Here is a 23,704-nt window from a genome sequence, read left to right as displayed (position 1 = left end):
ACAAATCATCAAGGAAATACAAATCAAAAGCACAGTGAGATATCATCTCACTGTTAGGATGGCTGTTATCAAAAAGACAAGAGATAAGTGTTGGAGAGGTGTGGAGAAAAGAGAACCCTTGTGCACTGTTGGTGGGAATGTAAACTGGTATAGCCACTATGGAAAAGAGTATGATGGTTCCTGAAAAAATTAAAAATAGAACTACCATATGATCCAGCAATCCCATTCCTGGGTATATATCCAAAGGAAATGAAATCAACATCTCGAAGAGATATCTGCACCTCCATGTTCACTGAAGCTTTATTCACAGTAGCCAAGATATAGGAACAGCCTAAATGTCCTTAAACGGAGAAATGGATAAAGAAAATGTTATCTAAACACACACACAGGGGCCAGCCCGGTGGCACAGGGGTTAAGTTCGCACATTCCGCTTCTCAGTGGCCCAGGGTTCGCGGGTTCGGATCCTGGGTGCGGATATGGCACCGCTTGACAAAAAGCCATGCTGTGGCAGGCGTCCCACATATAAAGTAGAGGAAGATGGGCATGGATGTTAGCTCAGGGCCAGTCTTCCGCAGCAAAAAGAGGAGGATTGGCAGTAGTTAGCTCAGGGCTAATCTTCCTCAAAAACAATAAAAATAAAAAATACACACACACACACAAATACATATATACATACGCAATATGCAGCCATAAAAAAGCCATTTGCAACAACGTGGATGAATCTGGAGGGCATTATACTAAGTGAAATAAGCCAGACAGAAAAATACAACTACAGCATGATCTCACATATACGTGGGATTTAAAATAGGAAACTCATAGAAGCACAAAGTAGAATGGTGGTTGCTAGCGGCTGGAGGGAGGGGGAAATGCGAACATGTAGGTCAAAAGGATACAAACTTTCATTTAATAAGAAAAATAAGTTCTGAGGATCTAACATACAGCAAGTTGACTATAGTTAATAATACGGTTTTGTATACTAGAAAGATGCTGAGAGTAGATCTTAAGCGTTCTCACCACACACACAAAAAAAGACAACTACGTGAGGTGACAGATGTGTTAATTATCTTGATTTGGTAATCAGTCCACAATGTATATGTATGGCAAATCATCACATTGTACACTTTAATTATATACAATTATATTTGTCGATTATTTCTCAATAAAGTTGGAAAAAATAATAGAAAATTTTTCAAGTCTTGAAGTATTTAAAGAAAAAATAGCTCTAAAATATTTGCCTGCTATTAATAAGCAAGTTTTAGAAATTCATCCCTAGAGAGACTTTAACATATAGAAAGAGATTCATACAAACACCAGCCTTGCTTATAATAGAAAGCAGTATTTGCCTGAGGAGTCTCTACTTTTAAACTATCTTTTGCAACACATGATGACCTAACATAAATTCTTTAGAAACATACTTTAGTTCTTTTTGCACTTTACCTGTCCTGAATAAAAACTGTGGTCACTACTACAAGCAAAATGAAAACAAGCGGAGATGTCTGGGAGCTGATCATAGGAACAGCAGGAAGGGGCATGCACGCCATGGGTCCCCTTCTTTGCTTAAGCAGCACCTCTGATCAGCCACTACTGGCTCAGATGAAATGTGCAATAAATCTAAGAAGCAGTTGGAAGAGATGACGGTCACAGTGTTCCCTCAATATACCAAGTTCCTTCTCAAGGTTTCTCAACCAGAAAAGAGAGGGAAGAAGAAACAACCCCAATGCCAAGAATTTTAAATAGCTCTTCACCAGCTCCTAAAAATGGAGAATGGGAAGCAGCTGCTGAATCCCATCAGATCTCCGGAAGGAGCCCCCTCTGCATAGCGTGGTTACAGAACGATAAGGCACTGACGGGCCTTTCTCAGGATCTCAACGTCTCTTTTCTGGGAAGAACTTCCACTCAGGAAAGCCTACAGGCAAAGACGGACGTGATTTTCCTTCCACTCACAGCAAATACCAACAATCTAACTAAAAGTGCAAACAAGTAAAAGAACACACACAGTTGGAGTGATAAGGTTTCTCCCCCTTTAAAAAACAAAATCTGTCAATTGCATATTCCTTTCCTATAGCTGATTCTTCAAGATTCACACTTCAACAGAATGAAAAGGTTTTTGGCATTTTCAATTCCTGACATATATTATGGAAACTGGAATTATTGGGTCCAAGGATAAAATATAAGTATACCATGTTTGCTTGTTGTTCTACTGATCTGCTGAATCCAATCTGTAAGTCTGCTTGCAATGTGTTCATCCACTTTTACACAGTATTTATTAAGTGCCTACTAGGGGCCAGACTAAAAGCTGGAGACACAGAAAGTTAAGCAAAGTCTCTGCTCTCTTGGAATTTATATTTTACTACTTATATGTCTACTAAAGGGCAAGAGTCATTTACATTAGTTCACCTATTTCCTGAAAGCCCTATCAACAACTGTGGTATGTATATTCACAATTGTACTAAGAAGTATCAGGCTTCTTAATAAATATACTTAATAATAAGTATATGAAGTATAAGGTTTCTTGCTTATTAAAATGGTAGAATGGTGTTTTAATTTACATTTAATTACTTATAAAGGTCTCCATTTTTTCATATAATTTTTTCCTAACTCTTATTTCCTTAGATGCCAATGGTTGTGTGCAATCCGTGTGATTAAAAGGCGATACCTGGGAACTAAACTTTGGGCCACATTTTGGATGCCCAGATTCTGCAGCACAGCAAGATTTGAGAATGTTCCTTCGTTGAAAGCGTTTTGTCTTCTTTAACCTTCCTCAGGGGCTTAGTGTCACAGCTCTTTCACACCCATTCTCAAGTTTTCAGGTTCCGCCTCTGGTGGGCCTCCTTTCTGAATTCATACTAACTCACCCTTACTCTCTAGCAGCAATATCTTTTATAAAAAAAGTCAGATCTGTGTGTTAATAGATTTGTTGTTTCTGAAGCTTACACTACTGATTTTCCATTGTTGTTGTTCTTCTTTGGTTCATATTTTCTACCTAGCGGATAGCTCTTAGATATGTACACTGCTGTCAATCCATGTTGATGATTTCCTGGTAGCAGTCACCACTGTTTGTTAACTGAATTATTGCAGCAGCGTCCTAATTGGTTACCTACCTCCAATATAGTTTTCTCAGGTCCTCAGCAACTCCACCAGGTAAACAGAAAAATCCATTCTCTATGTTACATTCAAATTGATCTTTAAAAATGCAAATCTGAACCTGTCAGCCCTTAAACCTCTCTTCGATTGCCCTCTACTGATTTTAGGTAAAGTTTAACATCTATTTCCAGCCACGTTGGAGCACCAGGAACCCAACTTGTCCTCCCACCTGAAACAACTGAAAAATCTGGAGGAAACCAGGCAGAGTCCAGCAGACTCCCTGAGCTGAGAAGATGGAACTAATTGTCCAGGGAAATCAAGGTAAAGAGAGTCTGCAGGAGAGAATTCCAGAGAGAAGGCCCCCAGCACTTTAGAGACAGGGAACTCTGGAGATCCAGGGGGTCTCCCTCAAGTATTCAGCAGCCCATGATCATTGCATAAGTGTGAGGAACTACCCAAGGCCAAGAAAAGAAATCACCAAAAGGATTATAGGAGCCAGGTGCTCTAACAGGGCCTGGAGTAGTACCTGTTCCCACCAGCCAGACTACAAAACCTCATAATTCATGGGGCATCAGCAGAGTATTCAAAAGGATCTTGCTGCAGTAGTAGGAATAATTAACTCTACACTAAGCATTGCTCTGGTCCCACCCAAGGAGTCTTAAAAGCAAGACTCAAAAGTGTCAAACTGTTTCCAAATAAAACTTAACTGTATCCCAAAACAAAACTACCTAAGATTTATAGAAATACAAGATTACGAAAGACCCAAAATAGTAAAACACAATTTCTGACACACAACCAAAAATTACCTGGCATGCAAAGAAGCAGGAGAATAATAATTCTCCCTACTGAGGAGAATAATCCATCAACTGAAACCAAGCTAGAACTGACACAAATATTAAAATTAGCAGAAAATGACATTATGGCTTATTAACATGGCTACATCCCCCAATACAATCTGGACCCCACTTAATTCTCCCCCCAACACTCTATACTTCAACTCTACTGAATTTATTTTAGTTCTTCAAAAATGCCGTGCTCTCTCTTGCTTTCATGTCAACTATCTCCCCCGGTTATAGTGCTTGTTCATCCAACGTGGTGTGCAGGGAAACTGAAAAAAAAAAAAAAAAAAGTCCTGATTTGATGTGTTTAATACTGTCCATGGTGTAAATACTCCCACTGTGGCCAATTTCAAGCTATCAATGGCTTAAGAACCAGCTTGCAAAGTTCCTAAGTTTTTACAATCAGCTCTCATGAACTGTTAAAAGCCTGCATTCATCCCTCCCATCATCTGCTCGGAGCCTAATCACTCATCCTGAGGTCTCAAGTTCAACATCAGTTAATCACTCATCCTCAGGCCTCAAGTTCAACATCAGTTCCTGCGGGAAGCCTTCCATGATCCTTCAAATCTAAGTTAAATGTTCCTCCTCTGTGCTCCCATAAAACACTGCACTCTCAACATCACAGCACTTAAGATATTCTCTCATTTATACCTGTCTGACCCATAAACCCCAAGAGGGCAGGTATGGTGCCTACCTTATTCATTACTGTATCTGCAGAGAATTAGCACAACAGCTACCACTAACGCCACAATAAAAATTAGCCAAATAAGCAATAAAAAGGAGCTACATGCAACAATATAGATGATTCTCAAATGTGTTATGAAATGTGAAAGAAGCCAGACACGAGAGGCTACATACTACATGATTCCATTTATATGACCTTCTGAAAATGACAAAACCCACAAATCAGCTGTCGCCAGGGACTAGGAGTAGGGAGAGGGGATTACAACAGGGAAATTTCTGGGTTGATGGAAATCTTCTTTACACCATAGTATCCTCACTAGGCAGTGGCCATCAACAGCAGATATTTGTAAAAACCGTATGCCTAAAAAGAGCGATTTTACTGTCCATAAATTATACCTCAGTAAACAGGAATTTAGGCAGCCCTGGTGGCCTAGTGGTTAAGATTCAGGGCTCAGTGCCACAGCCCAAGTTCATTTCATGGTCAGGGAACCCCACCACCCATCTGACGGCTGTCATACTGTGGCAGCTGCGTGTTGTGACACTGAAAGCTATGTCATCGGTATTTCAAACACCAGCAGGGTCACTCATGGTGGTCAAATTTCAGCAGAACTTCCAGACTAGACAGACTAGGAAGGCCCTGGCCACTCTCAAAAAAATTGGCCATGAATAGCAGCAGAGCACTGATATAGTGCCAGAAAGTGAGAAGATGGCAAGAAAACTGGGCAGGGCTCCCCTCTGCTGCACACAGGGCACTAGAAGTCGGCATTGACTCACGGCACTAACAAACCAAAAACCCCAAGAATTTATTTTTTAAAAAAACAGCAGAATGAATCTGTTAATGCTGAAGAGATGATGAGTAAAATACAACCCAAATTCTTAACCAATTTACAGCATTATGGGGAGCAGGGAGCAGCAAGATTAGATAAACACACTGTACTCATTTCCTAAGGCTGCCCGAACAAAGGACCACAAACCGGCTGGCTTACAACAACAGAAATTTACTCCCTCACAGTTCTAGAGGCTACAAGTTCGACAGTAAGATGTCGGCAGGGCCACGCTCGCTCTCAAGGCTCTAGGGAACGAGCCTTCCTCGCCTCTTCCCAGCTTCTGGTGCTGGCAATTCTTGGTGTTCCTTAGCTTGTAGCTGCATCACTCCAATGTCTGCCTCTGCGGTCACGTGGCCTTCCTCCTCCTGTATCTCTCTCCTCTGTGTCCAAATTCCTCTCTTCTTCTAAGGACACCAGTCATTGGATTAGGGTCTACTCTAATCCAGTATGACCTCATCCTAATTTGATAATATTTGCAAAGACCTCATTTCCAAATAAGGTCATAGTCACAGGTCCTGGGGGTTAGGAATTGAACATACCTTTTGAGGGAACACAATTTAACCCAACACACAAATAGCTATGAAATAAGGCAAAAATATGACAACACAAAAAGAAGTATAGAGTGCTTTGGTTCAGAAGCTCTTGAAGGGTTAAGAGAGGGCTTCACGGTATTTGAAAAACAGTATTTGAAATGGTCCTGGATAGAAAAGAATGATTTGGGCCAGGAGGTATGAAAGAGAAGAGGAGGACATCGTAAGTCACAGGAAGAAATGCCATAATGTTCTAAGACAGAGGCAGGAAAGGTGGATGATAAGCAGGAAAGAATCTAATTTGATGAAAGCATTAGCTGTAAGTGTGATATATTGGAAAGGTAGGTGGGAAGCAGGTAGCAGGTGGTCAAATGCCTAAATAAGGAGCCTGTACACCATTCAGTTGATGTTTTTGGGCCACTGAGTGGGTAACAGTGGTAAAAATAGCTCTCTTTTCTCACCCCTGCCCAGATAACACAGTTCACAGGTTCACACAAAATGACAGGTGACTTTTCATTGTAGTTCTTTGGACCATTCACATTACCCACGTATCAGTAGGCATTCACATTACCCACATATCAGTTAGGGATGCCCGGACTGGTGATTTCCCTTCTGATCCAGCTAACATAATGTCAGATCTAGAAACAGCTGGAGGGCCCCCAGCACTTTGCTACTATGTTTAATCTATTTCATTCATCTGCTGAAACAGTGCCCTCTTGAAAATGCAACATTAATTCAAAAAGTTCTCATATTTATTTGCTTCAGTAAGAGCCTTTTTTATAGTTCATCTGCACGCTAGCATAAAAAATTTAGTAAGAGTTCTAACTTGCAGAGAAACTTGTCTCTTAGGTAATTCCTCTCTCCAAAAGATTGTTTCCAGAATGCAAACTAACTCATTCTTTTAGGTTACAAAGTTGAGAATCCTGGAACTATAGTTAGGTTATTTTTTACATACAAGAAGAAAGCCAGGTGAAAACAAGTACTCAGAATAGAGAATCTAATTGACAGCAATTCCACTGAAATTCAGAGCGAGAATGCCAAGGCCACAATTATTAGATGTATCCTTGTCCTCACACTTACATGTGTATTTAAGAACCTTTTTTATCCCCCTTTTCTTCTCTTTAAGCCCTTTTCCAGGACTATGCAACTGTAATTGTTCTATGGAAATGAGTCCTTGAAACCCTTTGGGATCTAGAAGGTCACCTCTCCCACAAAGCTACATTGCGTCTACATGTTCTCAAATGTCAGATTATGGCAACTCTAGTGTGGAAAAGTGGATAGATTTTCTGAAAAACAATTTTTTTTTATTTTAAATACAAAAAATCTCATTGCATAGCCAGATAAGTCAATTAAAATATCATTTTGGTGTCATAAGTCATATTTCTCTTCAACCACAATACAATTTCCTTAAGGTCTAAAACTTGACATTTAGCTATCGATAACAAGTTTAAATCAAATTCTATTTCCAGCTCCTAATTATTCAATTTCAAAAATGGCAACAGCCAGTCAACTATTAATTGCCAGGGACTAGCTAATAGTTTCTCCCTCAGCAGAAACCATGAGGCATCTCTCTTCCCTTTCCCACAGATTCCCCGGTTTGGGGCTAGAAAGAAAGAAGTGATGAGATGAAGAAGTCTGAGTGCTGTCTCTCTAACTATATTTCAAAAGCAAATACAAACCACGTAAGGATAAGCCACTAATTTGGATTTTTGGTGCCTTTCCTGACCTCAATTAATTGAGAGCCTTGTTTCCTAAATTATCTTGCTTCACTTTCCTTATTTCTTTAATAACAGGTTTACTGAGATATCATTCACATACCACACAATTCACCCACTTAAATATTTCAATGTTTTTTAGTATATTTACATGTATGTGCAACCGTCACCATAATCAAGTTCGGAACATTTCATTATCCCAAAAGGAAACCTGTACCCATCAGCCAACACTCTCCATTTCCTCCCCACCCCCAAGCCCTAACCAACCACTAATCTACTTTTTGTCTCTATGGATTTGCCTAGTCTGGAGATTTCCTATAAATGGACTCAAACAATATGTGGTCTTTTGTGACCAGCTTCTTTCACTTGGCATAATGTTTTCAAAGTTCATCCACGTTGTAATATGTATCAGTACTTCATTTCTTTTTATTGCCGAATATTCCATTGTATAGATATAACATTTTATTTATCCATTCATCAGTTAATATGGCTTAACTTTCTTTGACCCCAGATTGTGCTTGCTTTTTTTTTTTTTTTTTTTAAAATTTTTTTTTTTTTTTTTTTTCCCCCCAACTCCCCGGTACATAGTTGTGTATTCTTCGTTGTGGGTTCTTCTAGTTGTGGCATGTGGGACGCTGCCTCAGCGTGGTCTGATGAGCAGTGCCATGTCCGCGCCCAGGATTCGAACCAACGAAACACTGGGCCGCCTGCAGCGGAGCGCGCGAACTTAACCACTCAGCCACGGGGCCAGCCCCAGATTGTGCTTGCTTTTATACTTTAAGTGAATAATTAATTTCTGCCTTAATCTTGTGTGTTTATCTTTAGCAGTCTCTCCTATAATTTGATGATCAATTTGCCCTCGACAACCTCCCAGAATTGCCAAAGCAACTGTCACCTATCAGAGCCATTTATCATTCTTTTAGTCACTAGATCTGAATCCCCTTCTTTATGAAACAGAGTCCTCTTCCTACTATCAAAGAGGAAATCCCAGATACTTCCTTTTCAATTCCCTTGCTCTAGGACATGGTCACAAAAAAAGGTCATGTTGATTATAAATACCCATCCCTAGTATCTGAATCAAACACTAATGACAAGAATAAGGAACCATGCAGAATCCACTACTAGTGTTGGGTGGTGGCAACTACAACCAGTTTCCAAAAGGACAGGAGTGGTGTCCAGTGTCAATAATATTGGTGTAGATGGTACGAACTGCAGTGTCCCCATGCATAGTAGCAGCCACAAGCTCCCCCCTCATCAGGTCTGCCATGTCATTTGGGGCCCTGTTCCCAGCCCTCCGGCCTCTGAGCCTGGTTCTCAGGCCCTTCCAGAGAGGCCGTGAGCTGCCCAATACATTTCTAGCAAATTCCTTTTTGCCTAAATTAGCCGAAGTCAGTTTCTGTTGCTTACAACTAAGACCCTGATTGATACAGTATCTTGATCCACTTAATTTTACATAGTTTTGGCATTATATGATCTCATTAACTATAAATTTCCTGAAAGCACATGAGTAAGAAAAGAAAATGAATGAGGTCAAGCTTAAAGCCATTCGCTTACCTAAAAATAGGCCCAGCTTTCCCTTAATGTCTTGATCAGAGCGGTAGTCAAATGCATTTGTGCACCCGCTCTCCTCAGTGTGTGAGATGGGATGGGGGGGGGGGGGGGGGGGGGGGGCAAAGAAGGCAAACACTGAAAAGGAAACAGAATGTGCACCCAAGGGAAGCAGAAACCCTCGGTGCCAAAGCATCACAGAGAGTATTAGAGATACGTGAGGCTTCAGAGATTATCTGATTCAACTGCCTCACTTTACAGACATAAAAACGAGGCCCAAATTGGTTAGCTGACTTTCCAGTGCCGAACAACTAGTTAGTGGTAGAGCAGGTATTAGGACCAAGTTCTTCCAGCTGATGGTCCACAGCTCTTCCACCAAACCAGGAATGAAAAGGAAAATGATTATGGACTTGGAATGTCTTCCCATATTGGCATCTGCACCACTGCTGGTCTAGTACTAGAAAATTCCAGATCCCACCAGGATATGCCCCAGCTCACCCAACTCCAGTCCTCTGCTGACACCTACGAGGCACTAAGTTAACTGGGCCTCCCCTTACAGCTGAGACGTGAAATGCTGGAGCTGGAAGCCATCTGCTTTCCTCCCCACTCAGACATCCCTGTGTCTCAAGGGCAGCCACCTGAGGCCGGCTTTCAGGACACGCTCTGGAAATTTTAAGAGGTGATCTCAGAGGAAAGCCTGGGGTACCAAGGTCAGTTATTTTGCTTCCAAACTGGATTATGCTTTTTAAATGAGACGTTGATTCGTAAGGGACACTGTCAACCCTCTGCTCCATGTTTTCACACGGTAAAAAGAATTTTGCTAAGTCAGCTTATCCAGAAGGAAAGAAATGTGACCTTGCACTGTCCTAAATCACAAAATTCCCAAGACCACAGCAAACTGTATATGGAGCAAAGATTTAAACATAAAAAAACGATGAAAGTGCTAGCAGAAAACATGGGTAAATCTCACTATATTTTATAATCTTGGGGGTAAAGACCTTTATAAACACAATAAAAAATGCATATGACTCCATAAAATGGAAGGTGTCTGTATAGCCAAAAACTATCAAGTCAAAAGACAAATGACAACGTAGGAGACACATTTTCAACACAACAGATAAAAGACTATTCTTCACCCACTACAGTGGACACTTCACAAACCAATTTTTAAAAATTTCTCGTGGTAAAATATACATAATATAAAATTTATCATTGTAATTTTTTGTGTACAGTTCAGTGGACTAAGTACATTCACAATGTTATACAACCATCACCAGCATCCATCTCCAGAACTTTTTAATCTTTCCACAATGAAACTCTGTACCCATTAAACAATAAGCCCATGCCCTCCTTTCCCCAGCCCCTGACAACCACCATCCTACTTTCTGTCTCTATGAATTTGACTAAGTACCGCAGATACATGGAATTGTAGAGTATGCGTCCTTTTCCGTGACTGGCTTATTTCACTCAGCATACAGTTCTCAAGGTCCTTCTATGTTGTAGCACGTGTCAGAATCTCCTTCCTGTCTAAGGCTGAATTATATTCCACCGAACGTGTATACCACATTGTTTATCCATTCATCTATCAATGGGCATTTAGGCTGTTTGCGCTTTTTGGCTATTAAAAGAAAGGACAAATAATCCAGTTAACAGACAAAACTCTACGAGGTCTGAGTCCTGGTTCATGCAGAGGACTGCTGCCAGGGAAAAGAGAAGCCAACAAAGACGGTAGTCGTCATGTGGGTCTGGAGTGACAAAACTGGATCTCGGGAGCACGATCAGTTTCCCTCACATAAGGCTTGCTGAATTCTGAAGCTGCTTGATAAACTAAAGTGTTTTTGCACATTTTTAACATCCTCTGCAGCAGCCCTCCGCCACTCTAAGCTGCGTGCCTGGGCTGTCCTTCAAATTATCTCCCTAAGTACTAGTTATTGTTTTGGTTACAGCAATCTGGTTACAAAGTTACATAGGTTCTGAGTGGCAGGCTTCTACCCCTATTTTTCCCTTAAGCCTCGTTATTTCAGTGGGTGATTTTGCAGACTCTCAGGTTTCTCAGGAAGGCATACAGCAGAGATATCTTTACTCTACACTTGAAAACAAAGAAGACATTTTGTGCTTTCTGTCTCAGAGAGAGGAAGAAAGCTAGGTAATAGGCTGGAAATTCAGAGAGAAAACAAAAGTAAAATGTGCAAGGAAAAAAGCCGTAAGTGCTCACACGTGAATAAACTATTTGCCCACTTGTGATTATAAAGTGAGTTTATACTAGATTAACACACTAACTGTAACGTGGATAAATACTGGTATGTTACTAGTTCAAGGTTTGAACGAGAAAGCAGTAGTCTTTTCTTCCTATAACAAAACACTGCTGTAAGATACAAAATTATTGTACACAAAGGTGAGATCTTAATTGCAGGCACTGTCAGCATACTGTTCCTTGGAATAAGCAAATTTAGCTTTAGAAGTAAAAGAATCTTGGTTAGATACTAAAAGTGTCAGCTATATTCCTACCTCCATCAAGCTACCAGTTAAAAATTATCTAAGCATTTCATTTTTCAAATGTTCAAAATCAAAACAATTTTAGAACAATTAAAATTACTATAATCTAACAGATGTACAAAATTATAAACACCACAACTTTGCACTTACCTGCGACTGTTTTTTAAGCATTAAAAACATTTGCTTAGTAAGCAAAGTACAGCCTGTTAAAATGAGTCTCTTTTAGGGGTCCCCTTGGCATCTATGTAAGGCACACGCTCCCTTCCTCTCTCTGAGATCTGTCAATAGGGAGCTAAAGGAAGTGTTAAAAAACAGACAAGGTGGGAAGCTGCAAGGCGGCTGTGAACTTTGTTGGATAACTATTAAGGTATCTATTTACAAATCACCAGCAGGAAAGAACAAAAGAGAAACAAAAATAATACACAGGCAATACACTTACTACATGCACAATATCTGCAAGGCATTGTGCCCGGCGCTGTAAGACGGGCCACACAAAAAGTGCGTAGAAGTAACTGGGGCCTGAAGACAGTTCTACCAGTGTTCGTGTGTATTCAATTATCCCATGGCTAAAGTGATGCTGGGCGTAGGCTTCCTCTCACAGAGCACTAGTGGGAATTTCTGCTGTTAGATTTTCAAAAGTGACAGGGAGAGAGAACGTATCTCATAAAATGCCCAACTCGCCCAAGGGAGCGTCACTCATTATGGCAGATCTGTCTAGCGGGACACACTGATGAGGCTGGAATAACACGAACATTCTACAGATGGGCCAAGGCATTTGCTCCTGTAGGGACAGATCTGAAAAGAAATCAGTTTACTGCAGTCCAGCGGATAGTAAAGGCAGCTCTAACCAAGAGGCGAGAGACACACTAGTTCCGTTGCTACTGTTGACTAGTCATCACTTCAATTCTCCACGTGCCCACTTCTCCATATATAAAATGGGAGACATCGAGATCATAAATATTGTCTATTAAAGTGCTCTGAGCTCTCTGGAAGCAAAGCAACTTTAAAGTGATGAATCGTTGTGACAACAATGAATTAGGGGAGAAAAGCTAAAACAGTTTTTAAAAAGAAGAGTTTCAAAAACTAAACCGTATTGAATCCAATTCATTAAAATCTTCCCTCAAAAATATTTACAGATGTTAAATAAATGTTCCTTACTCCCCTCAGGACAAACTCCAGCACCGCCATCACGCCCAGTATCAAAACCATCACTGGTTTGCTCATCACTCCCAGTATCAAAACCACCTCTGTGCCAATGCCACATTAGAGGTCAAGCAAAATACATGGTGAAACTTGTTCCACCCACCAGATCTCACCATGAAGGCAGAGGACAAAGCCAGAGCCCTTTGAGGAACATGGGAGGAGAATATCCACAACACACGACAAAATCAACTGCGTCCCTAGCCATTTTCATCTGTGCTTTCTTTTTGATGAGATACACTTAATGACAAAATATTTTACATTGCCTTTCACATGGCACTATACCCCTTTCATTCAAAGTGACTTTCAGAAATAATGCAAAGCCTGGAGAAAGAGGTATACATTTTATTCGGTACAGCAAGATCAAATGGGAGAATAACTCTTTGTTAAAAGCATAAATTACATTTGAAATCTAAGGTACTCCCAGGGCAAGGGTTTTAAAGTAAGAGTTTCTGAGCCATAAACTGAGACAGTTAAAAGAGCTAAAGACAATAGTTAATAATACAAAGCTCTGAAAATAAAAGCGCATATTAAACCTTGAAAAGATACTATGTATTCATCTAATTGGCAATATGAAAAGATGGAAATCTAATTTGTTATAAATTACACAGAAAATTGGAATAGCAATTAAGAATCATCTTAGTGGGGCCAGCCCAGTGGCGTAGTGGTTAAGTTCACATGCTCCACTTCAACGGCCCAGGGGTTGTGGGTTTAAATCCTGGGCGTGGACATACATACACACTGCTCATCAAGCCATGCAGTGGCAGTGTCCCACATATAAAATAGAGGAAGACCGGCATAGATGTTAGCTCCGGGACAATCATCCTCACCAAAAAAAAAAAAACCCATCTTAGCAACCTTCCCATTACTTAGAGGTTGACAACTAGCTGGTGACTTACATAGTTCCTTTGATTCTTCTCAGTTAACAGAGTGAGAGAGAGAGATGTTAACTCCATAGGCCCAAGAATTTTCAGAGAAAGAGAGAAGAGATGAAATGCAAGTCAGCTCCCTATTTTTATGTTGGATCTTCCAATAACTGGATTTGATGAGGGGAAAGAAAAGGAACTGTGGGCTTCAAGAAAGATCTGTGTCACCTATATATTCCCTGCATTATGTAAAGTATCTGTGGATCTTTGGAAGCAGCATGAAGTAATGCAAATCAAAGAGGCATGTGTTGGGGGCCGGCAAGGTGGCGCAGCAGTTAAGTTCACCCGTTCCGCTTCAGCGGCCCGGGGTTTGCCGGTTCAGATCCTGGGTGCGGACATGGCAACACTTGGCAGGCCATGCTGTGGTCGGCGTCCCACATATAAAGTAAAGGAAGTTGGGCACGGATGTTAGCTCTGGGCCAGTCTTCCTCAGCAAAAAGAGGAGCACTGGCAGTGGTTAGCTCAGAGCTAATCTTCCTCAAAAAGAATTTTAAAAAGAGGCATGTATTTAAAACTCAGCTCCACACCCATTAGCTCTGTGACTTTAGTAAAGTTAACTAATCTCTCTTAACTTTCTTATTTGTAAAATAAGGTTTAATACTATCTCCTTCATAGAGCTATTGTTAACTTTAAGTGAAAGAACACTTGTAAGTCTTTTAGAAGAGATATAATAAATATTAGCATTCCCTACATGCTTTCACTGTCCACCACTCACAAGATAATAGATCAGAGTTGGAAGGTATTCTATATAATATGGCAGTTTTTGCTTAATATTAAAAAGCCATCATTTATGGAACAGTAGTCATTGAAATTAGGTTTATGAATAGTTTTTTTTTAAAAACATGGAGAAATGTAAAATACTCACAGAAGTTAGTTAAATAAGAGCATCTAAACGAGATTCCTCACAAAATTATTATCTATAACATTAAGGATAATTCTTGGTATAAGAGCAAAAGTACAATATAAAATACCACCAACACAAATTTGCATCATTAGGTTCCGCGTAACCTATCCCTCTCAAAGAGGGCACCTTGGTTGAAGATCTGCCCATTTGAAATGTTTAGCTGTTCTAATCTTAGCTCTCTCATGCTCTCTACTAAGGGATAAGCCTGGCTTTCACTGATAATTGAACAAATCAATCATCACAACCAGACTGGTGACATACGACACTCCTGTGTGCCCCACTCCCACTGATGCAAAAGGAAAAACCTGAGTCCCTATAGGCCAGCGACTAAAATCCATATTTGGTGAGAACTTTCTAAAATTCATTAGTAAAAATTAATCCAACAGTTATTTACAGACTGGATATATTGTTTAGAGATTATCATGTAAAAGACATGATAAAAAATTGAAAAAAATGCAGAGGAACTGCGTAATATAAAGAGACTAGAACTGAAACACAGTAGCCATGCCTACTTTTAAACAAAGGCTGAAACCAATTGTTAAACTTTTAAACTGATTGGTTTTAAAGAGAGTAGAAATATACACAGAGTGCCCAAATAATACTAATTCTCAAACAGTCAACACTGCACTTGTATTATATATGAAGAAGATAAAAGAGACGACCAAAACATCATTAATTTGGGACTATGCAGCACATTACAGAACATAAGGGGCTTTGAGCAGATTTACATTCCTAATTATGTTTTGCTTCATCTAATATTAAAATTACCTTGCAGAATTTCCTAAGCCTCATGGTGGGGTGACTAGGAAAATGCTGAGTGGCAAGCAGAGCAAGCCTGGGATGAGATCGAACATGGTAACTCTCTCACATACAAATTACCTTACGTCATTAAAGTTTACACATTTCCTGTGAAACTGAAAAATCAGCCCACTGAGTCATAATAAAATGACCAAGAATATAATTAGTCTTAGTGTATTGAGTGCTTTTCCCATAAAATCAGAAACAGGGCAAGCACTTCCTCTCCCAGTACTTGTCAGACTCAAAAGTGGACTTGAACACATGAAGACACCCCTTGCTCTTGGTAAGGACATGTCATCGTCATCAAAGGGGACCACATGGGAGCTCAGAGCTACAGAAATCAGTGAAGAGCACAGGAAATGGTAATTATTTGAGTAGATATAAAAGGCCGTTTTTCTTCTTCTTCTCTCCTCATTTCCTGAAAAGGTAACTGAGGTTTAAAGCAAAAATAACAACATTGTAAGGTGGGGTTCACAGCATATGGAAAAGTAAACAATTGCCCAAAGAGCAGGGAGGAGGCGAATGGAATTACCCTTACATTCGAGGAGTTGGAAGAGTAGAATGACAGTTCTCCCTAAGTTAGCGTATAAATTTAATGAAATCCCTCCAAGATAGCAACGAGATCTTTCACAGTAGTTTTAAGGCTGTTCTTTACAAAGCTCGAATGTAAAAATAAACACACAGGCATAGGTAGAAACACAATGAAAAGGAAGAGCCACTAGAAAGATTAAAACACATGAAAAAGCCTCTTTGATTAAAACAGTGTGTAGCACAGGCAGACGCAGAAATACCAGTGGAATAGAAAGTCCAGAAATAGAGCTGTGTCTAGCACGCGCTCAAGAGGCATCTCAAACCACTAAGGCAAAGACAGCCCTTTTAACAAATAGGATTGGTAAAACTGGATAGCAATTTGGAAAAAGATAAATTAGATCCATTCCTTACACCACAGAAGAATAAACTCCAAATGCATCAGAGATCTAAATGTAAAATATGAAATTCAACAAGCGCTAGAAGAAAATATAGGTGAATTCCTCTTTAGCATGAATATAGAGAAAGGCTTTCTAACTATGACTAAAAATCCAGATGTGAAAAAAAAAAAGAGTCATAAACTTTACTACACAAAAATAAAGACTTTTACATAAGCAAAGTCAAAAGACAAACTGGGGGAAAATATTTGCAACATACAACAGAGACAAGGGGTAATACCTCTAACATACAAAGAGATTTTAAAAATGAGGAAAGTTGGGGCCAGCCCAGTGGCATAGCAGTTAAGTTCACATGCACTGCACTTCAGTGGCCCAGGGTTCATGGGTTTGGATCCCAGGCATGGACCTACACACCACTCATCAAGCCACGCTGTGGCAGCATTCTCATACAAAATACAGGAAGACTGGCACAGATGTTAGCTCAGGGCCAATCTTCTTCAAGCAAAAAGAGGAAGATTGGCAAAAGAGGAAGATGTTAGCTTAGGGCCAATCTTCCTCACAAAAAAAAAGCGGGGGGTGGGAAGAACAAGAATAAAAGGTCTATGGGAAAGTAGGCAAAAAACATGAAAAGATAATTCACAAAAAAGATATAAAAATGGCCCTTAAAATATGAAAGGATATTCAACTTGACCCACAATAAGAAAAATGCACTTTGAACCATAATGAGATACTATTTTCCAGTCATCTTATTGGCAAAAACTGAAAAGCGTGATAATAAAATCTCTTGGCAATATTGTGGGGAAACAGACTCTTATTCATTGCTGCTTGGAATGCAAGATGGAACAACCTCTATGGAGGAGACCTGGCAAGATCTATTAAAGCTACATATCCATTTTCCCTTCGATCCAGCAATCCCACTTCTAGAAAAGTACCCTGAAGATAACCCTCACAGAGCGTGAGAACATATGTGCACATGGTCATCCACTGCAGTACCGTTCATAATTGAAAAAGACTGAAAGCCACCTAAATGTCCAAAAACAGGAGACTAGCTGAATATACCATTTTATACACACAACGGAGTACTAAGCAGCAGAAAAAGAGCAAAGAGCTCTATGAACTGATGTGAAGTGATTTCCAGGAGACACAGTTGAGTGTGAAATAAGCAAAGTGCAAAAAGAGTACATATGCTACTTTTTTTAAAAAAACAACTTCATTGAAATATAATTCACATACCATACAACTCACCCATTTAAAGTGCACAATTCAATGGCTTTTAGTACATTTAGACTTGTGCAACCATTACCACCATTTTAGAACATTTTCATCATCCCAGAAAGAAAGCCTGTACCCAATAGCAGTCACTCTTCATCTGCCCCCAACCTCTATAAACCCTAGGCAACCACAAATCTACTCTCTGTCTCTGTAGATTTGCCTGTTCGGGACACGGTATGTGAGAAGGAAGGAGAAAATAAGAAAGCATATATATGCTTACCTTTATCTTTACAAAATGAAGTCTAAGAAAAGAGAAGCCGGAAAACAGTGAGTGAAGTCACCTTCACGGGGTGGGGAAGCAGGGTCGAAGAGAAATAAGAGTGAGTGACACTTCTCTGGGCATGTCCCGTATAGCTGTAACTTTTGGAAGATGGCAGCGTTGTACCTACAGGTAAATCAGTAAGGGGGAGAAGGAGAGGAAACACCTAAAACCGAAAAAAATAAACATGCTCCTTTGTATTTCAAATGACTACCATAACCACACTGAGGGAGGGTGGGAGGGAGAAAGAACTAATTCAAGAAATTGATAAACACCGTATTCGACTGTATACTCTGAATTGTGGGGGGAGACAGCAAATAAACCCGAATTCTTTCTAGTAGGTTTGTTTTTGTAGTGGAAAAACGAGAGAAGCAGTTTGGAAACTATACTAGATGAATTATAGGATTGAGCAAATAAGTGTCTCGGTTGATTTGCTGAGTGCCAGGGATCTCATCATGAAAGAAGAAATACACACAAAGATGGAAGAGAGCCAGGCAAGAAAGAACTCTGGGAACAGACTAGAATTGGAAGTACTGGCATGTACTCATAATTACAAAAAAAAAAAAAAATGTATATGTAGAGATATATACATGCATATGTGTGTATGTACACACATGCACACAAGTACTTGTATTCTCTAGCTCTGACCACCCAGCAAAGGCACCCCAGGAGCAATGCACACACCTAGCACCCATATCTTGGTCTTTAAAACTATTCAACTAAAAGGAATCAGGGCTCCTGAGAGAAATGGCTGATTCCAGGGTTGGGACAGGACAGGTACAAGATGAGTTTGGAACATCTTGAATGCCAGAAAGTAAGGAAGTACCCAAAAAAGATGGGGCGTGTCACAAGTATACAGCAGCCACCTAAAAGAAGCTTCCAACTGGTCGAATCTGGGATAATTTGAGAGGTGCCGTAAGTATAAAATACACACTAGACTTCAAACACTTACTATTCTTCCACCAAAAAAAGAATGCAAAGTATTGCTATAATTTTCAAACTGGTTACATGTTGAAATGATATTTTGGATACATTTAGTAAATAAAATATATTATTAACTTTAACTGCACTTCTTTCCGTCTACTTTCTATAACATGGCTAAAGTAGTCCCCCCTTATCTGTGGTTTCACTTTCTGCAATTTTAGTTACCCGTAGTCAACCCTGGACTGAAAATATTAAACGAAAAATTCCAGAAATAAACAATTCATAAGGTTTACATTGCTCCCTGTTCTGAGCAGTGTGATGAACTCTCTCACCCTCTGCCTCCATCCTGCCCGGGGTGTGAATCATCCTTTTGCCCAGTGTATCCACACTGTACACGCTACCCACCCATTAGTCACTTAGTAGCTGTCTTGGTTATCAGATCAACTGCGGCAGTATCACAGTGCTTGTGTTCAGGTAACCCTTATTTTACTTAATAATAGCCCCAAAGCACAAAAGGAGTGCTGCTGGCAATTGGGATATGCCAAAGAGAGGCCATAAAGTGTTTCCTTTAAGTAAAAAGGTGAAAGTTCTCAACTTAATAAGAAAAGAACTGTCACTGAGGTTACTAGGATCTATGGTAACTTTTATTACAGTATATTGTTATAATCATTCTATTGTATTATTACTTATTGTTGTTAATCTCTTACTGTGACTAATTTATAAATTAAACTTTGTAAATTAAACTAAGTATATATGTATAGGAAAAAACATAGTACATATACGGTTGGGTTCTATTCGCAGTTTCATGCATCCTGTGGGGTCTTGGAATGTATCCCCCACAGATAAGGGGGAAACTACTGTACTAGAACATTTAAAATTACGTATGTGGCTCCCATTATTGAACAGTGCTGCCATAGATTAAAAGAGATTTTTAAAACTGACCTACTTTTTATTTTAAAAAAAGAGGTAAACGATAGCGTCTAGAACTACATTAGGGTAATAAAACCATTTTTTTTAAACACAGGAAGCAATTACTACAAACCAGGACAGTGGTTACTCTTAGGGGAAGGTCTGGCCAGGACTGGGATGGGGCATAAGGGGGACTCCTAGACATGAAGTTCTCTTTCTTCCCCTGGTGATCACAAGGGTATAAACTTTCATTAAGCTATACATTTATTTTTGTGCAGTTTTCTGTACCCATATTTTACATAAATTTTAATTATGCAACAAAAACAGAAATGAGACATTTCACTTGAAGCTTTCTCATACAAAAGCAGATTCTTACACATATCTGAGAGCAGCAAAGCAAATGCTATTGGCAGCTTGGAAAAGATATCAACTTTTTAAAACTTCCTGAAGCTTCTTTTAAATGACCATAAAATGTAAGCTTATTTTAGCTCCCACTCCATATTTTTAAAATCAAAATGATATAAATCTAGCAGCCTTTTTCTAAATCTTGTTTATTAAATAATTTAGACAACACGAGTTGAACATTGCTATAATTTGTGCCAAAGAAAAAGAGCATTTTATAAAATTTAATGAAGCATGTTATGTCTTCTCAGTCTTTTAAATTACAGCATCCTTTTTATAATTAAACTTTTTCTTATAAGTTATATCGTTTCAAATGACTAAAAAGAATTTCTTCAATGTGGAGAAAATTAATCTACCTTTTTTTAATGAAGGTTAATGCTGTTGACTTCTCATCACCAAACACATGAACTAGCAAATGCCTTTGCTTTTGTTTGTATTTTTAAGATTCATATTAGTATCTTGCTGACATAAATTTTCTTAGCAAAAGAGAAAAATAAGTTCCAGACTCTACTCAAAACTTCAAAAATATCTAAAAACATTGGGTAATAGTAATATCATCACCAGGCCAGGTACCCCGCCCAGGGCCCCAGCCCAAGAAAGTGGTCCCTTGGGCACGTGAGGAAGGAATTCAAGAGACAGCCACAGAATAAAGTACAAAACAGTTTTATTAAGCAATTAAGCAAGACTTAGGTAAGGGAAAGGGACAGGCTGCAGAGAGCCTGGGCTGTCTCGGAAAGGGGATTCTTTTAGGGGTTCTGGATGGGGGAAGGTGTCGCCACGGCTGGGGATTGGCCACGGGTCACATGATCAGTTGGCTGATTGGTTCTGGAGCTGCACGTTCAGTCTGTGGTCCCTCTGCTGAGTGGTGTGGAGCAGGCATGGACGGGTTGCTGACTTGCTCCATGTCACAGGATGTGTGGCTGACATCAGGCAGATGTGGCTTCCTATATGTGCAGACGTGTTTAACCTAGGGCCCTATCTAGCCCACTGAGATACCTGTCTCAATATTATATAGCAAAGACAAATACAGTAAGGTAATTCTAATCTTAGAAAGACAAAATTGGTATTTCTCATAGTTGTGCAACTTTGGTGTATATCACAATCACCCAAGAAGCTGTTTAAAAGAGAAATGCCCAGGTGCTACCCGAAAGCAATTAAATCAGAATCGACACGGTGGAGTCAAGATCTATAACATTCTTCCCAAGTCTCAGTGGAATATCAATTCCCCCTAGACAGAAAACAAGAAGGGCACAGGAATGGACCATATGAATGCTGAGCCCTACCTGATGAACAGCTCAGCAATGTGTGGCTCAGAATAAGACTACAGAAGGCAAAGACACGCAAGCAAAAGGCATTTTCCATGGGTGGGATGCTACTTCCAAATGTGTGAGACTCAACAGAAGCACATTCTTCAAGAGATAAAGAATTTTACTGAGCACATTTAGGTATTTAGTCTCATTCCCTCAACTATTACAAAGCACAAATATTCCAGGTAAACTCTAAGGAACTTCCCATCCATCAGGAGAATGGGATTTACAACGAATGTAGGTAAGCGTCACTTGCACAGAACACATTCGAACTTCCATTTCCTAGTCTCTGATTCCAATCTCCTGTCTCTGGCATCTTCCCAATAAAGCTGCTCATCAAGAGCCCTTCCTAACCTCTTATTTCTTCCCTCTCCATCCCCTAGCGCAGAAGTAACTGACCACATGAGTTTACTCTCCCTAGCACCTGTATTCCCTCCTAAACTGACCCAGCCAAACCCTAACCCTGGATTCAAGGCATATCTGCTTCTATACGCAACAGGACACCAGGGACAACTATGACACGCAGATTTGTCCTACATTTTTTTAAATTGTGGGAAAGTACACATAACAAAATTTACCATACTAACCATTTTTAAGTGTACAGTTAAGTATATTCATATTGTTGGGCAACCAGTCTCCAGAACTTTTTCATCTTGCAAAATTGAAACTCTATACCCATTAAACAACTGCCCATTCTCCCCTCCCCCCAGCCTCTGACAACTACCATTCTATTCTGTCTCTGTGAGTTTCATTACTCTAGGGACCTCATATACATGGAATCATGCAGTATTTGTCTTTTTGTGAGTGGCTTACTTCACTTGGTCCTATCATTTTTTGTCATTTCTTTATGGTATTTTTATAGCAGTCTCATTTCTAAATCTAACATATCTTAACGCCAGTATTCTCTTTTATCTTTCTCCTACTGTAAAAAGGACATATTCCTTTTCTGATTATAAAAGTAATCCCTGTTCAAAGCAAAATACTTGAAAAGCACAAAGAAAAAGGCATTGATTCCTGAATTCCTAGTACCCAAAAAGAATCACTATTAACCTTAGGGATGTCGTGGTCTTAATAAGGTCCTTACAGTCATTATTTTCTATGTGTCTGTTTCTGTGTATATACAGATGCACAAAAAAAATTTTTTTAACAAAGTGGTATTAAAACATACATGCTGTATTTTTCTCTCTTACTTTTATCAATCCTTCTATTGATCTGTCTTTCTCCCTGTCCTGTTCCCCTCCTGTTTTAGGTCCACCCCTGCAAAGGCCATTTAACTGCTTGCTCTTCCTGCCTTTGGACTTGCCACATATTCCACCAGATAGTCTTCCTAATTTGCAAATCTCATAGTCACTCTCTACTTAAAACCCCTGAAAGGCCACTGCATAGAAAATAAAGTCTAAGATCTTTAGGACACGGCAGAGGGCACTGTTATCTGCTCCTTGCCTACCTCATCAGCCAGACCCCTACCACTACCTATCTGTCACTTTATACTCCAGTAACGGGCACCCCCCTCTATCCCCCATGTATCTCTTCCATGTCCCAGCTCTTGCTGTTCCTTCTCTCTGGAATGACTGCTCCCTTTTCTTCTTCATCTAGCTCACTCCTTCACATTTTAAATTAACCATCATCTCTCTTCATCATCTCCTTCCTGAAGGAGTTCCTTTTGCCCACCCAGCCTGAATTAGTGCCCCTCTTCGAATCGCCATAATAGCCTGGTCATTCTTTTGCTACTGGACTCACCATATGGTTTCCTAACAACTCATTTGTGTGTACATCTATCTTTCCACCAGACTGTGAGCTTGATGGCAAGGGCACAGCTGATTCATCTTCTTGGGATCTCTAGCACACTGGCAAGTACATAAAAGACACTCAATAAATGTTTGATGATTAATTTTCTAAATATACTTCCTCATTTCTCAATTTTCAATACCTGAATTTATGTTTGCCCTTGATAATTTTTAAATTCTTTTCTACAAAGTCTACCTTCGACCACTTATTGTGACCATAATTCCCCCAGCGAATTTTAGTTTTAAAAAAAAAAGTGACACTCTCTGCATTAAGATTCTTATTCTCTTTAGGCTGCTAACAGGGAGAGGCAAAGTAATTAGGTCCAACCTCCCTAGAGATTAATTTCAAATCAAGGAACACGTACAG

The 23,704-nt window shown here is 39.7% G+C and overlaps 1 protein-coding gene across 1 annotated transcript in view; it reads right to left on the bottom strand.

Annotated features, from left to right (window-relative positions):
- The window catches only part of AVEN (apoptosis and caspase activation inhibitor), a 162,598-nt gene that overhangs the window by 29,688 nt on the left and 109,206 nt on the right, over positions 1–23,704 (bottom strand). The window lies entirely within an intron of this gene.

Source organism: Equus quagga, chromosome 2, assembly GCF_021613505.1.
Source record: "Equus quagga isolate Etosha38 chromosome 2, UCLA_HA_Equagga_1.0, whole genome shotgun sequence".
NCBI classification, from domain to species: Eukaryota; Metazoa; Chordata; class Mammalia; order Perissodactyla; family Equidae; genus Equus; species Equus quagga.
This window is presented reverse-complemented; position numbering and strand designations above follow the sequence as displayed.